Source organism: Tyto alba, unplaced genomic scaffold (assembly GCF_018691265.1).
Source record: "Tyto alba isolate M040663 unplaced genomic scaffold, T.alba_DEE_v4.0 Super-Scaffold_3, whole genome shotgun sequence".
Classification (NCBI taxonomy): Eukaryota; Metazoa; Chordata; class Aves; order Strigiformes; family Tytonidae; genus Tyto; species Tyto alba.
Window position 1 is genome coordinate 18,108,384 of NW_024881304.1, and position 14,254 is coordinate 18,122,637.

Consider the following 14,254-nt stretch of genomic DNA (forward strand, 5'->3'; position numbering starts at 1 on the left):
AGATTTTTCTTCAGTGCATCTGGAAGTATTAACTTTCCTTAATTTCTGTGCTGCTGTGAAACATTTTCTGTGGAATTTTATAACAGATTTTTTTCAAAAATCACTTGAAACCATAATTTTGAGCTCAGTTATGGGGGTGGAGGGATGGGATTTAAATCCTGTCATCCTCAATCGAGTTACTGATTTGCAGTGATCTAAAGAAGGTCTACATCTTTTAAAACTGCAGTTCCAGGTTTCTGCTCACACCTGGAGTAAAAGTTCTTGGCCGTTTTTTTTAAACAGTAGCTTTTCCTCCTGCAGCCTATTCTGCTGAACTTGATTCCAAGCAAGAATTAATGTATCAGAAAAGATCAGGGTGGGGAACAAAGAAGAAAGATGACTGGAGTATTACAGACTACTTTCAGTTTGGAACAATATAATTTAATGTGAACAACCCCAAAGACTGCAGTGTGTTTAAGGTCTATGTGCAGCCTAACAATGCAGATCATTTACAAAGCCATTGCTCTAAAACATCAAGAGAAAGTGTTCATAACTAATTTTTTTTTTTTGGTTTCAGGTATGAAATTACCCTTTTATCCTTCATACTCCATTTGAAGAGTTCTCTAGAATAATAATAATAAAAAAAAAGGATTCTACATCCTATACTCAATTATGTTTGTCTTTCACTGCAAATCAAAGCACACCCAGAGAATGCTGATGTACACCCAGCTGCTGCAATGAATTCTTTCAGCAAGAGTAGGAAGAAACAACCCCAATCCACGCGATCGAGGTTTACACGGCGGCACATCATTCCCATAGCTACCCATTGAGGCTGCCATGCCACGCACCTCTGGAAGTCACAGCCCACAACCACTAACAGACTATGGGTGCATGTTACCCTTTTGCTAAAAAAAAAAAAAAAAAAAAAAAAAAAAAAAAAAATCACCTATTTCTGTCCAAAGGTACAGTGGCTTTTGTTGGGGTGGCTCTTGAGAGATCCGTGCTGTGCCCAGATCCCACTCTGGCAACTGCTAAAAATCACAGTGGCTTAAAATTAAGCAGCCATGCAAAGCAGTGCCTCAACCCTGAGTGTTCCCACGGGAGGAAAGAGGCCTTGTTCCTAGCAGAGCAACACAAACACCCTCAGCCTTTGCCTTTGTTGTCGTGTCACCAAAACAGAAGAATTACCCGATTTCCTCTGAATTTGATCAGGAGCACGCTAATACAGGCAGACGGCCCCCTGTGAATAGGGCTGGATGCAGCTAACAGCAAAGGCTGCACGGCATCTCTCTCCACACACGACACGATGTCGAGTTGGGGGGGGTGGGGGGGTGGGTTCTGGTCACCTGTGTCCTTGGTGCTGCATCCCCCCTGAGCTTCAATAAACCCGGGTGTACCCGCTGCACCCATGCACAGTCCTGAGCTGACATGTGCCGGAGGGCGAGCGCTCCCTCCCCGCGCCGCCGGAGAGCTCCAGTTCATTTCAGGAGTCAACTGCTCAGTATTTTGTTCTCTCCCTGCCGCTCCGCACAGCTCTCCAGCGCCTCATTTGCAGCAAACCAGCCCTCGGGGGGCTGGTGCTCTTCAGTGCACACTATTAAAACACTCTGCGAACACGCAACAGAGTCCAGCTTCAAAATATTACTGCAGGAAAAGGAAAACTACCTAAGTAGATTAAGGCCAAGAGGTTTGGGTGCCTAATTTAATTTCTCTGGGCCCTGAGTTTTCCAGAGTATTTTATGTTCAAACACAGATGCCAACACTCTGCTTTACCTGCTTCTATCTCCCCAGAATGGATTATGTACATACAGCGGATCATCAATTTCACTGCTTCTCTCTCCTTTGCTGAAACAAAAACATGGTTGTTTTGACCTGGCTTTGTAGAAAAAGGCATTAATAAATTTATTACTGACAATATCATCTCACTGGTTTGACATGTATCATCAGTTTAGCAAACTTTTGCCAGTTTTTGTCGGAAAAAGAGTTGAACCCTAGTACCACAGTCCAGGAGACTGTGTCATACTCTATATAAACTGCAGACTAAACCATAACCTAATATTCTGCTGATCCAAATGCACAAGAAAGGAGGAAAATCACAGTATGAGCATCTGCACAGCCTCGTATTTGTACAATTACTGAACAGCACTTAGTCTGAGTGAAGCCTGGGAGAGTACACAGCTGTTCCTCCCCCTACTCCTCCTTTACTACCAAAGGGGGGAGCAGAAACATTAGACACAGCAACTTTTGAAGATTGACCTAAACATAACTCGGAGAACAATTAAACGAAGGTGCAGATGTTTAAGTGCATTGCTGAACAGCACTTCCAATGAGCTTCTTCAATGGCAAGAGCTATTTAAGGCCATTTGCAAGTCCCTAAACAGCAGATTAAAATTGGTTTGGTGGAAAATGATGTCGTTAGCAGTTATTGTACCGCTCCCTATCCTCCCCTAGTGTGAAGTTTTGCTGCCACACATCGCATGGGACTAATGTTAGAGAAGTGGTTTCTGTGGCTTTCAAGTTCTTTCATGTCAAGGCTGAAGCTGATAGTGGAACGATGAACGTTCAAGGCTATCAAACACAATGAACTTTTTCTGAGCTAAGTTTATCAGAGAAGACCAGGAGACTTATGCTCCAGCTTCGGTTATATTTTAATGGAGTCTGGACAGCTAATTTCCTTTGAAACAATTTGAAAATCCCATCTCGAAAGAGCTTTCAGTTAATTTGCTTTCCCCAGCGATTCATTCTCCTTCATGTAACTGTAGGAATTGAACTTACAGAGGGTCTCAGATCCTTATCTTCTCAAAGTCAGTAAGATCTGTACTACTTCTATAGGTAACAGTTCATTTCCACAGCGTTCTTGAACAGTCTTTGAGAATTTATATAGGAGACTGCCTTCATAGACAAAGACTAGGAAAAAAGCAGCAGAAAATGTACCAAAAGAAGACATTACAAAGCATGTACAAGTCCACATTATTTCCTTCTAGTCCTTTCCTGCATGTTCAAAATTTATTTTACTTTTCCTCGGATGAACCACTGCCTATTTTTTGTTTTGTCAAGGTCTAAGCTGATCTCTGGCTATCAGGTAGAAACAAAAAGCTAGACGAAAACATTATCCATAACTCACTCATGCCGATAGCCAATTTTGTTAATGTAATTACAATAAAAATTCATACTCTGAGCAAAGAAATTCTATAAAAGCATTCTGAATATAAGTCTCAGACAAAGGTTGTGTGAATAAATCTTTTGCAACATTCCCTAGCTCTGTTCATCTCTCCATTCCCCGTGTTTGATCAAAATACATTTTGACTACTGGTCAGCTACTGCCCACTTACTCTGATTCCCTGTGCAAGACAACACATAATTCTCCTTCAAAGTAAACTCTGTCCCTCCTCACTCTGCTGTGGTAAAAAGGACTCTCTCTGCTGTCTCTATTAGAGACCTGCTGCAATACAAACACTCTAGTTATCTGGGCATAAAGAACGTGACCTTATGTAAATAAAGGCAAAGAGCCTTCTTCTCCCCTGGCACACTGAAAACAGACTTTCACTCGATTCTACACTCACATTTATCCAGTAAGCAAACACAAGCCTAATAGCACAGGTCAAATGATTATCAGAGATAATATACTTACTTTGGCTATTTTGCCTACATCAAATCATCAAAAAGCTATTTAATAATTCAAATCATATGCAAAAGAAGACTACTCTAGTATTTAGTAACAAGTTTTCTTACCTATATAGTGAAGCCTGCATAGAAACTACCATAATTCAGTGGCAGAGGGCACTGAATAAATGGTACTAAAGGGTTAATAATATTTCAGGTCTCCTCATCTAAAGAGCCCTAATATTCTCCAACAACTTTTTGACAAAGTGTTTCTTTACTTTCTTCTGCTACACGTACTTTTCCGCGACCTCAGAGGCAAGCATGTGAACTTCTTGTCCTTCTGACGCTCCTAAAGCACAACCGTTTACAATTTTCAGAGCACAAGTGGATTCAGACCCTCAGTTCTTCTGGAAACCATCTCCATTCTTCTTTTGAAGACAGCCAGGCAGGACCTCCGAGGCCTCATTTCCTCAAAAAGAAAAGCTCCTTCATTTTCTTATCCCTTAATGTTCTGAGTGGGGAAAAAATAGTTTACACATAAAATCATTAATCTTAATATTTTTCAAATAGTTCGATGCAATTGTTCTAACCTCTGCCGTGAATGAATGCAGTAGCTGTCAAGAAATAAAACAGCGAATAAATCCTCAACAATTTATCCAGAAGATGAAGTCTGGAAAACCTCCAGCCTCTCAATCTTCAGCAAGTGCATACATGTCCCTGATTTACTCCAACTACATTGAGCTAAACAGATTTCTTACCGTTTTATTTGAAAAGCTAACTGATTGATAGATGGGGGGCATGATCTTGTATTATTAACAATCTAAAGTTCTGCCAGTGAGGAACCACGGCTGTCTCGTAGCGACGACTACCTCTCCATTTAGTAGAAATTGAGTCTTCCAAGCACACGACACAAACAGGCACAGTGTGGGTGAAAAGAGGAGTCAAGCTGCTATCAGGGAGCAAAGTTGCATCTTCTTCTGAAAAATTAGTGACAATTTCCAGCTTGATTAAATATAGCAAAGAGTCAGTAACACAGTGACATGGAAAAATGACAGCGCCTTGGACAATGGGCTTTGTCCCTGCGGATGTAGAGTGAGTGCATCGCTGCTCCCCCGTCCTTGCAATCCCAAAGCGGGCTCTGCTGTGCCCTTTTCTCCCATCTCCTGCCTCAAGTATAAAACACCAGGGTGTGTGACAAGCACTTCGGGGTCTTCTTCTCCCCGTCCCTGCAGCTGCCCCGGCTCAGGCTGTGAGGATGCTGGGCAAGACACTCGGCCGGTTGGGCATCGCTTGGCGAAGGAAGAGCGTGCCGTTTGGGAGGAGGGCACCTAACCTGACACACAGCAGCACCATACCAAGCCTCGTGCTCATCCCCCCTGCGCCGACAGCTCTAACTCGGTTTTGTTTGAATCGTGCCACTGGAAGTATTCAGGCTTGACCAGAAGATACCAAGAAATGGCGAATTTCCCACGTAGCCTGGCGATTTGTTTCGGTTATTAATCATTCCACCGTTAAGACTTGTGTCTTGGTTCAATTCCAGCAGCTTTAACTGCAGCCACTCTGTATACTGATTTATGCTTTTCTCCCCTAGATTAAAGAGTCTTTTAGTACCCAATACTCTCTCCTATGCAGACAGTCACATTCTGCCATCGAATCACATCTTGATCTTTTTGTTAAATTAGACAGATTGTGTTCTTCAATGGTTTTGCTTCCCCGGTGCTCACCTCTTTCTCTTCTTTAATCTCTCCAGATAAGCAGTCGGCACACAAACGACAAGACAAAGCTGATTTCAGTTGTATTCTGCTGAGGATTTGCCACATCTATGCAGACAGAGTTTCAGGAGAAAACATTGTCTTTTCATGGCAAGGTTTATACAACGTGACACGCTCTACAGCAAAACCAATTAATACTGACCCAGGGTTTGAAAATGCTACCCAAACTGGTCAATACACAAGGAAAACAATCTCCTTGCTTATCTACCAATGAATATATAAACAGGAGGGCGTTTCTGTCTGAACCATCTACCATTTAAGAATAAAGTGACTACTGATGAGACGACAGTGTTTCCCGTAGCTAAATTCCAAATGAGCAGAAACTACATCTCTAAACAGAGTAATTCTTCAAAGATTCAGTACATGCCACATCTATTAGAGACAGGATCACAAAGAAAATTGGATATGGATGCTGGCTCAAGTCTTGACCCTGGCCTATAGACACCTGTCTATACACATTTCTGTCACTAAGGTACGTCATAGAAAGTACTTGTGCCGGTGGCTTGGTATGTCACAGTAAGGGCTCTGAAGAAAAATGCAACAGCCGAAAGCTCAGGAGTTATCAAAAAGGTGTTTACTCATCCTGTGGTCCTCAAATTTATCACACGTGAGGATTCTGGGGCGTCTCACAAGAGTGGACTCAAGAACAAACCACTGTCCTAATTCCTGTCCCCTTCCATTCATAGCCAACTGAATGAAGGCATCTAAAAGCTTTTCAAATCCCATCTGTATATTAGCATTGTTTAATATAAAACAAAACATAATGTTCTATATGGTATAATTCCCAGACACCCTGATATATCTTGAAAATACTAGAGCGTTTGGGAAAGACTGCTACAAGATGCTGTGTATTCGATACAAGGAACTTCAGAGACAAAAGCAGTCATGGAAAACGAACTGCAGGTGACAGTGAAAAGAAAAAAGCCAGCATGAGCACTCAGGAGGATGTTAAATTTCAGCAACTCATATCCATCCCTGCATAGGTACCTGGAGTCCTCCGCAGTTTTGATCCCCCAGGCAAAAAAATACATAAGTTAATTTGAACCTCTTCCTTGTAAAGAGAAGAAAAGAAATCAAAACAAGCAAAGGGGGAGAGAATAGGATTAGAAGGGAAGGCTGAGGAAAGGGAACGTATTCAGGCCAAAGATGTTCAAGTGGGGTTGTGTTAACTATAGTTCAGTACTAAGAGTAACAACACAAGGGAGGAATCGGTATCATTTATTCTCGACATCGACAGCAAACTGAAGAACAGACTCATATATATTGATGGAAGCTAGGGCCAGAAGGGCCAGGACCTTCTTGTCTGGTTTCCTGCACAGCAGCAGGCATAAATTTCAGCATTCCTTCCTCTATTAGGTTCAAATAAGTGCAACTCAGTAAGGCTTGAAGAAACTTTTGAAATGTATAAGAACTGAATTAGAAACTCTGTGTGACAGACAAATGCTGGGTCCTTGGCGAAGCAGCTCCAACTGGGTATTTGTTTTAATGTCCATGAGTAATAACTCATTTGTAATTTCAATTTTCCTAAGTTTTTCCACTGTTCAGACTTTTATTAATATAAATTCACTGTGACAAACTCATGGTGGAGCGCACTGCACCCCTGTATGTGCAGAATACCAACATGCCTGCTACGACTTAAACAAACACCCACCAAAACGTAAAATCAGGCCGATGCCAGTCCTACTGTGACAGCTTCTTCCCTAATATGGCACCTCATTAGAATTAGCAACTGTGCAATTAACTCCTTACTCATACACAATTTGCACTGTGACAAAGGACAATTTTGCTTAAATAAAGATTTCAGTGTTTGACTTGCAAGCTGTACATGTCATGAAAACATGGCTGGATGACTGATGAGATTCTGCCTGCTTTAATTGCAATTCTACACAGGAAGATGGTGTTCTTCCATGCAGAATAGCAATAAATCACATATACGTATTCCTGTCATGTGAGGCAGGAGGAAAAGTGCTCTCAGTACAATAATACTGGTTTGACTTTGCATATTTTTCTTTCTCTCCTCTCCTGTATGTGCCACTTACGCTATGACAGAACGAAAGGGGAAAATGGAGAAAGTTAGCATGCTTGCTTATTAAACAGGACTTGCAGAAATGCAAATGACAGCATTAGCCACCAGCCAATATAGAGAAATTAATAAACATTCATTCCTTCACGTTTGTGGACTTGTTCATCCTTTCCTACTATCCACAGAACGGCTGAAACCGAAGTGAGGAGACGCAGCCCTGTATTTGCCAACTGCTGAGCAAGGCACCGGCCGAAGCGGTCCATGCCCCGCAGAGCTCGCTCCCCTTTCGGATACAGGCAGTGGGGGAAATCACGGCACGAGCACACAAGGCAGCAACAGAACTGGGAACCAACATCCCAAGACGAAGTTAGAAAAAAAAAAAAAAAAAAAAAAAATCAAAATAATTACAACCCATCGGTTGAATTAATTTCTGACAATCTCCTTTCGGGATGTTAAACCCTACGAGTGTGGTGGAGGAGGAGAAGGAATAATGGCATCAGAGAAGCCGGGGGAACCCGAGTTACTGTCACCAGCCAGTGCCAAGTGTCTGGGAGCTCCCTGGGCTCTGGAGCGCTGCCCCAACCCCGGCGTTACTGAAGCGGCGGCAGGAGCAGGACTGACCACCGGGCAAGGCGGGGTGCTGGATGGATCACGAGCCAGTTCTCCCATAGCAAAATCATTTGTTCCTATAATCTATAAAGTGTTTTAGAAATGCTGAGAGCCACATTTGTCCGTGAAGCCCTGACAGAACTATTTACAGGGGCTCCATAACATTCTGTAAAGACATCCACTCCACACATCTTCCATAACATTTCTTCCCTTTTAAATCTCTCTCCAGAGGAAGAAAAATTACCTTTGTCACAGCCCTTTTTTATCAGCTGCAAAGGTCTCTACTTTCAGCTAAATCTATGCAGAAGAAAAGTTTCTCCACAGCCTGTGATACACTCCTGGTCGTTGTCTTCAGTCCATTACCTCATTTTATTTCATGGCAGCGTATCAGCTGCAGTCTCAGAGCTACGAGGTTTTGAAGAGGCTCAGGCACATTTCCTACTCAGTGCACTATTATTTGTATGTGTATAGAGTGACAGGACATTACTAAAGTTTATGGTATACGCACTGCAGAATATAGTAATATAGATGATATAGCATGTGTAGCTTTTTTATATAATATATAGAGCTTAGCACTATATACATACATTATATATAGCACTGTATACTTATACTACACATAGAATATAGTGCTACAGAATATATAATCGTACTATACATCACTAAAGTCTAATTTAATGCATAGCTTGGGCAAAGACAAAGCAGTCACCAAAGGAGAGAGACGTACCAGGAGAAAAGCAGATATAGTGCTATCTTCAAATGTTTAATGATCAATGTGTAAGAAAATCCACAATCTGAGACGACAAACAACTCTTCATATACGTATAGGTCTATCTCTGTGTACATACATTATCACACACACAAAAAATCAAAAACATTGCTGCTTCTATACAAGCTTTCTGTGCAATATTTTTATCAGATTTGCTATTAAGGAACATCTAAAAATCACAACAAGAACTAAACATTATATATTGAGTTGGCATTTTAAAAAAAGAGCTCGAACGTATAAATATCATCAAGCTTCAGTGCCCTAGGTACCAACTGACTTTTTATGAAAAACATCCATGAAATTAGACAAGAATATAGGGAACAAAAATGAGCCTGCACTGGAACTGAGACACATAACAGACAGGATCTTACTTAACCGAAAATCACATAAGCAATTAACATCTCCTGGAGACAAATGATCAGCAAGCCCCCAGGTGAAGGGAGTTATAAAGTTTCACTGTACCATTTGCAAGAGATTTAACTTCATAAATTTAAAACATTTTCATCCCCATAAAGGTCGAAGTTAAAAAAACCTCTAGAGATAAATAAAAAAAATGTACAAAAATTCCTGCTGGACACCAGTATTAGGAGTCCCACACTTACACATGGGAATTAGCGGAGCTGCACGGTTCTGGAAACTCAGCTCAAATTGGGATTTATACACACACACCCCAACGGCAAGATCCTTCACCTGGATGAGGTACGAAGCCAGTACATTTTGACCGTGATGGATCTTCAAGGAAAATTTCACAGACAGATTTGCAATCCGGTGGATTTCCTGCATTTATAAAAGTTGGACAATAACTCAACCTGCCTTCAGGCACAAGCGCTACGGTGCCTGGCAACCAAAATAACAGGCGTAATTCAAGGGCACCCTATGCCTAATGAGCCTGAATTTTGATTTGCAAAGCTGTCCGTTACCTCAGCCACAGTCTTGCACAAATCAGCCCTTGCCATTTCCAAGAAAATGTCATTTCAGAGATACAGGAAAAATATTCACTAGAGGCTAGGTTAATGCCAGCAAACCAGTCGCTGCCTGAAATGGCATTAATCCACAGATCTGCAAAGCAAAGCAAATAATTGTATCGAATGTGTTGGAGCAGATCCACCCAGATCTCCTCAGACCTCGCTTCCACAGCATCCCTGTCTTCTGCAGCACATTCTTCTTCGTCTTTTCACTTCTCAGTGACAAAAATCATTCTGCTTTTGGCTGCTAAAAATATTAACGCTACAAGAAAGTGAATTAAGTACGTGCCAGATGGCAAACACCTCCTAATTCAATAACTGCAACCAGAAAGGAGGAGACGAGTCTAAAATTAGCATAGCTGGGAGAAAGGGGGTGGCTGGACGGTGATGCAGACCCGTGATGGGGTCAGGATATCCAAACCTGGCCTGTGTCACGGCCCACAGAGACCGAGGCTCTGCTTGGTCTTGAGCCACTCCAGATCTCAACTTTTTTTTTTGTTTGTTTGTTTGTTTGTTCGTTTCTTTTTCAAAAGCTCCATTTTTGGTGAAATTCAATACTCCTGTTCAGAATATAAAGGCATTAATACACAAAATAAGTAGGCAATTGGGAGCGCATTTAAGTTTATACCAAATTTCTACTGAAGCCTCTGACAAATGTCTGCCAGCTCACACAGGAGGTAGAGGACAGCACCCAACTTAACGTACTTTTTGCATATTGCATTCCTACGGTTTCAAGGTCACTTCAAGACAGAAACAGTCATTACCTTTTCAATAAATATAAAATGATATAAAAGTTGCTGAGTGGTTCCAGTATGTCCAATTATCTATCCCCTGGCATCCCCTTCTGGAAAGGGTCTCAGCAAAACAGTATCTGCTCTCATGAGAACCATCGCCGCACCGGAGCAGTCACCAAGTCAGGAAGAATTCAACAAAAAACCTTTTGCTTTTTAAGGGCAAACCACCCCCGTTTTCTTTGTGCTTTCCGCCGGGGGGGCTGGTGAAGGCAGGGCCTGCGTTGGCACGTACTGAGCTCCGGTGGGGCAGAAGCTGCTGCCCGCCAGCACCTCAAGCCCATCGGCGGCATTTCAGGTGAGATGCGCTCAACGGACAAAACGTGCTCTTAGCTGTGAGGGAGAAACTGCAAACCCCGGCGTGCGGCGGTGGAAGGCCAGCAGAGTGACCCCACTGCGCGGCCACGATCCCGCGAGGGGTGTGGAAGCAGCCGAGGAGGCCGCAGGACAGGGTGTAAGGAAACCCTGGAGCGAGGGGGGCAGAGAGCGCCAGCGCTAAATCTGAGCGCCGACAGCGCTGCTCAGCCCCTGCAGAAACGTTCCGCAGGGACTGGGCTGCGCAGCCTTGACAGAACAGACTTTGTGTTTCAGACAGCAATTAATTATCCTTATGGAGCTGAGGGACGAGCCACCCTGACCTATAAAACCCACGGCTTATGAGGACGCGCTACAGGAGTTACTTTCAAAAAAAAGGATAATAAAGGCTTCCTAATGAAGTAAGAAGCTCTTGTCCTTCTGTTGGTTTTAGTCGAGGTGTTACAAAGTACTACTTGCTCTTGACTTTTTTGCTGTTTGTTTTTATATTGCAGGCAATTGCATCCTAACATTGTAAAAAATTATTTGGATTGCTGCTTTTCTGACCTGGTACCACACAAACCAGCAGAACTGGCTTTGGAAACTGGTTACAGCCTGAACGAAAGCACCTGCATTTGCTACAACCACCCAGACACTGAGCAGCGCTGCGATTATGAACCTGCAGAACTTGAAGGCAACATATCTGCACCACAAGTCCCAGTGTGCTGCTCTGAAAGGACGTAGTTTTAAACTAAAGAATTTCCATAAGCCTCCACAGGTATCAAAACTGTATAAATTAGATAAAAAAAAAAAAAAAAAAAAAAGATGTTAGGCATTAATTCTAAGAAGGCAGTTGCTGCACATAAGCCAACATGCAGGAGGAGGAAAGTTAGGGAGAAAGCCAGCACAACACTTGCTGTAAAAACTCAGGGGGATGGATTTATACCCTTTATCTCGTTTTTCCAAGCTAACAGTGGCACTCGGGTCAGCCAGGCTAGAGCAGGTTATTACCACTGCTCCACAGAAGTTGAGATAAAAGCTTTCGCCTCTTCCACAAAGAACGAAACTTCAATACAGGACACAAACCACCGACGTTAAGCGTTACAGTTTCAGGTCTCCCTAGGTGCAACCGCAATTTCATGTGCAAACATAAAGTTTATTGTGTGACAGAAGACAGAAACACAGCGCGGCACAACGCGGTGCCTGGGCGCTGGGAGCAGCGGGTCACCCCGAGGATGGGGTGGGGGGGAACCAGCCCCCCGACACCTCCAGCTGTGAGCAGGTCCCTGCCCAGTGCAGGGGAACCAGCCCCCCGACACCTCCAGTTGTGAGCAGGTCCCTGCCATTGGGGGGGAACCAGCCCCCCGACACCTCCAGCTGTGAGCAGGTCCCTGCCACTGGGGGGGAACCAGCCCCCCGACACCTCCGGCTGTGAGCAGGTCCCTGCCCAGTGCAGGGGAACCAGCCCCCCAACACCTCCAGCTGTGAGCAGGTCCCTGCCCAGTGCAGGGGAACCAGCCCCCCAACACCTCCAGCTGTGAGCAGGTCCCTGCCATTGGGGGGGAACCAGCCCCCCGACACCTCCAGCTGTGAGCAGGTCCCTGCCATTGGGGGGAACCAGCCCCCTGACACCTCCAGCTGTGAGCAGGTCCCTGCCATTGGGGGGGAACCAGCCCCCCGACACCTCCAGCTGTGAGCAGGTCCCTGCCATTGGGGGGAACCAGCCCCCCGACACCTCCAGCTGTGAGCAGGTCCCTGCCCAGTGCAGGGGAACCAGCCCCCCGACACCTCCAGCTGTGAGCAGGTCCCTGCCATTGGGGGGGAACCAGCCCCCCAACACCTCCGGCTGTGAGCAGGTCCCTGCCATTGGGGGGGAACCAGCCCCCCGACACCTCCGGCTGTGAGCAGGTCCCTGCCATTGGGGGGAACCAGCCCCCCCGACACCTCCAGCTGTGAGCAGGTCCCTGCCCAGTGCAGGGGAACCAGCCCCCCGACACCTCCAGCTGTGAGCAGGTCCCTGCCATTGGGGGAACCAGCCCCCCCGACACCTCCAGCTGTGAGCAGGTCCCTGCCCAGTGCAGGGGAACCAGCCCCCCGACACCTCCAGCTGTGAGCAGGTCCCTGCCCAGCCGGTCTATGGGGCAGGATGGGTTCTTTGCACCCCCCGCTCCGAGCCGAGGCGCTTCGGAGACCCTCATGGCCATGGCCTCAATCCTGAAAATATACAGACCCGATTTAAGTCACCTACAGTGGTGCTCAGGCAAAGGCAAACAGGATGTAAAGCTGCCTCGGTTCAGAGACCGCTGTACACCGACGTTCACTGGTTTCAGTGATAACACACAAGAACAAGACAAGGCCGCTTAGCCCGCTCTTCCCATTACAGAAAAACATCTATTCAGCCTCTTTTCAGCTTTATGAGCTTTCAAACAGAAAAGAAGGCCTGCTGTGGTAAGTGCTGAAAAAAAAATCTTCCCATCTTTTTCCACGGGTTGTAAAACTCCCACCCTGTGTTCTCCGGGGCGGGACAGATGGGAGGATGAAGGTTTCTTTGCTACCCGGAGCAGGACCGGTGGCCCAGCTGGCAGGGAAAGCACCCTGCAATGCATCCACTGCCGCAGATATGGAAATGATTTCCCACTGGAGACAAGCATGACCATGGTTTGAGGTGACTTGGGGTTTTGGGTTTATTTTTTGGGTTGTTTTTTTGGTGTTTTTTTTTTTTTTTTGGAATGCAGAGAAGGAAAAACAGCAAGTGACCCAGGGTCCAATTTACAGCTCTTTCACTGAGCTGCTCTTGGGACAATACAATAAAATCCTGCTGCTCTCTGCAGTCAAGCTGACGCATTTTCAATCTCCCCTGAATCATTTTTGAACATCTAAATGAAACTTTGTATTGAATATAAATGGGAAATAGTACTTGCTTAGCTCATATATGTGGTTTTATTTAATCTTGGGAGTGGGGGTTGGTATGGAAAAAATGTTTTCAGGACAAGACAAATGGATAAGGTGGTATCCTGCAAACTGAGGTTCTGCAAAACTATCTCCAGACTTCAAGGAAGTCGAAGTACTAATTAGCTTGAAATAAAAGAGAACAAATCTAACCGGGATATGACAAGTGCAAGAAAATGGCACAGACCTTCCCCATTTCTTATAAATAAGCAAACACACGCAGTCAGGAAAGAAGCCAAGATAAAACCACAGAAGGACAGAAAGTGTAAACATAGAGGCACCGTCACCAGCATTATTTTTCCATTTTTCTCCAATTAATTATAAGCCTCAGCATATTGCAGCTTACATTGTAAGTTGTGCATAATATAAAATACACACCGTGTTCAGCACCACCAAGTCAATATTGCTTTTGGCATCTAAGCAATGGTATTTCCTTATTTTGTGCACTTCTACTTGTAGAAACCTGCTGTTATATTCTCTTTTTCACAGTTAATAATATC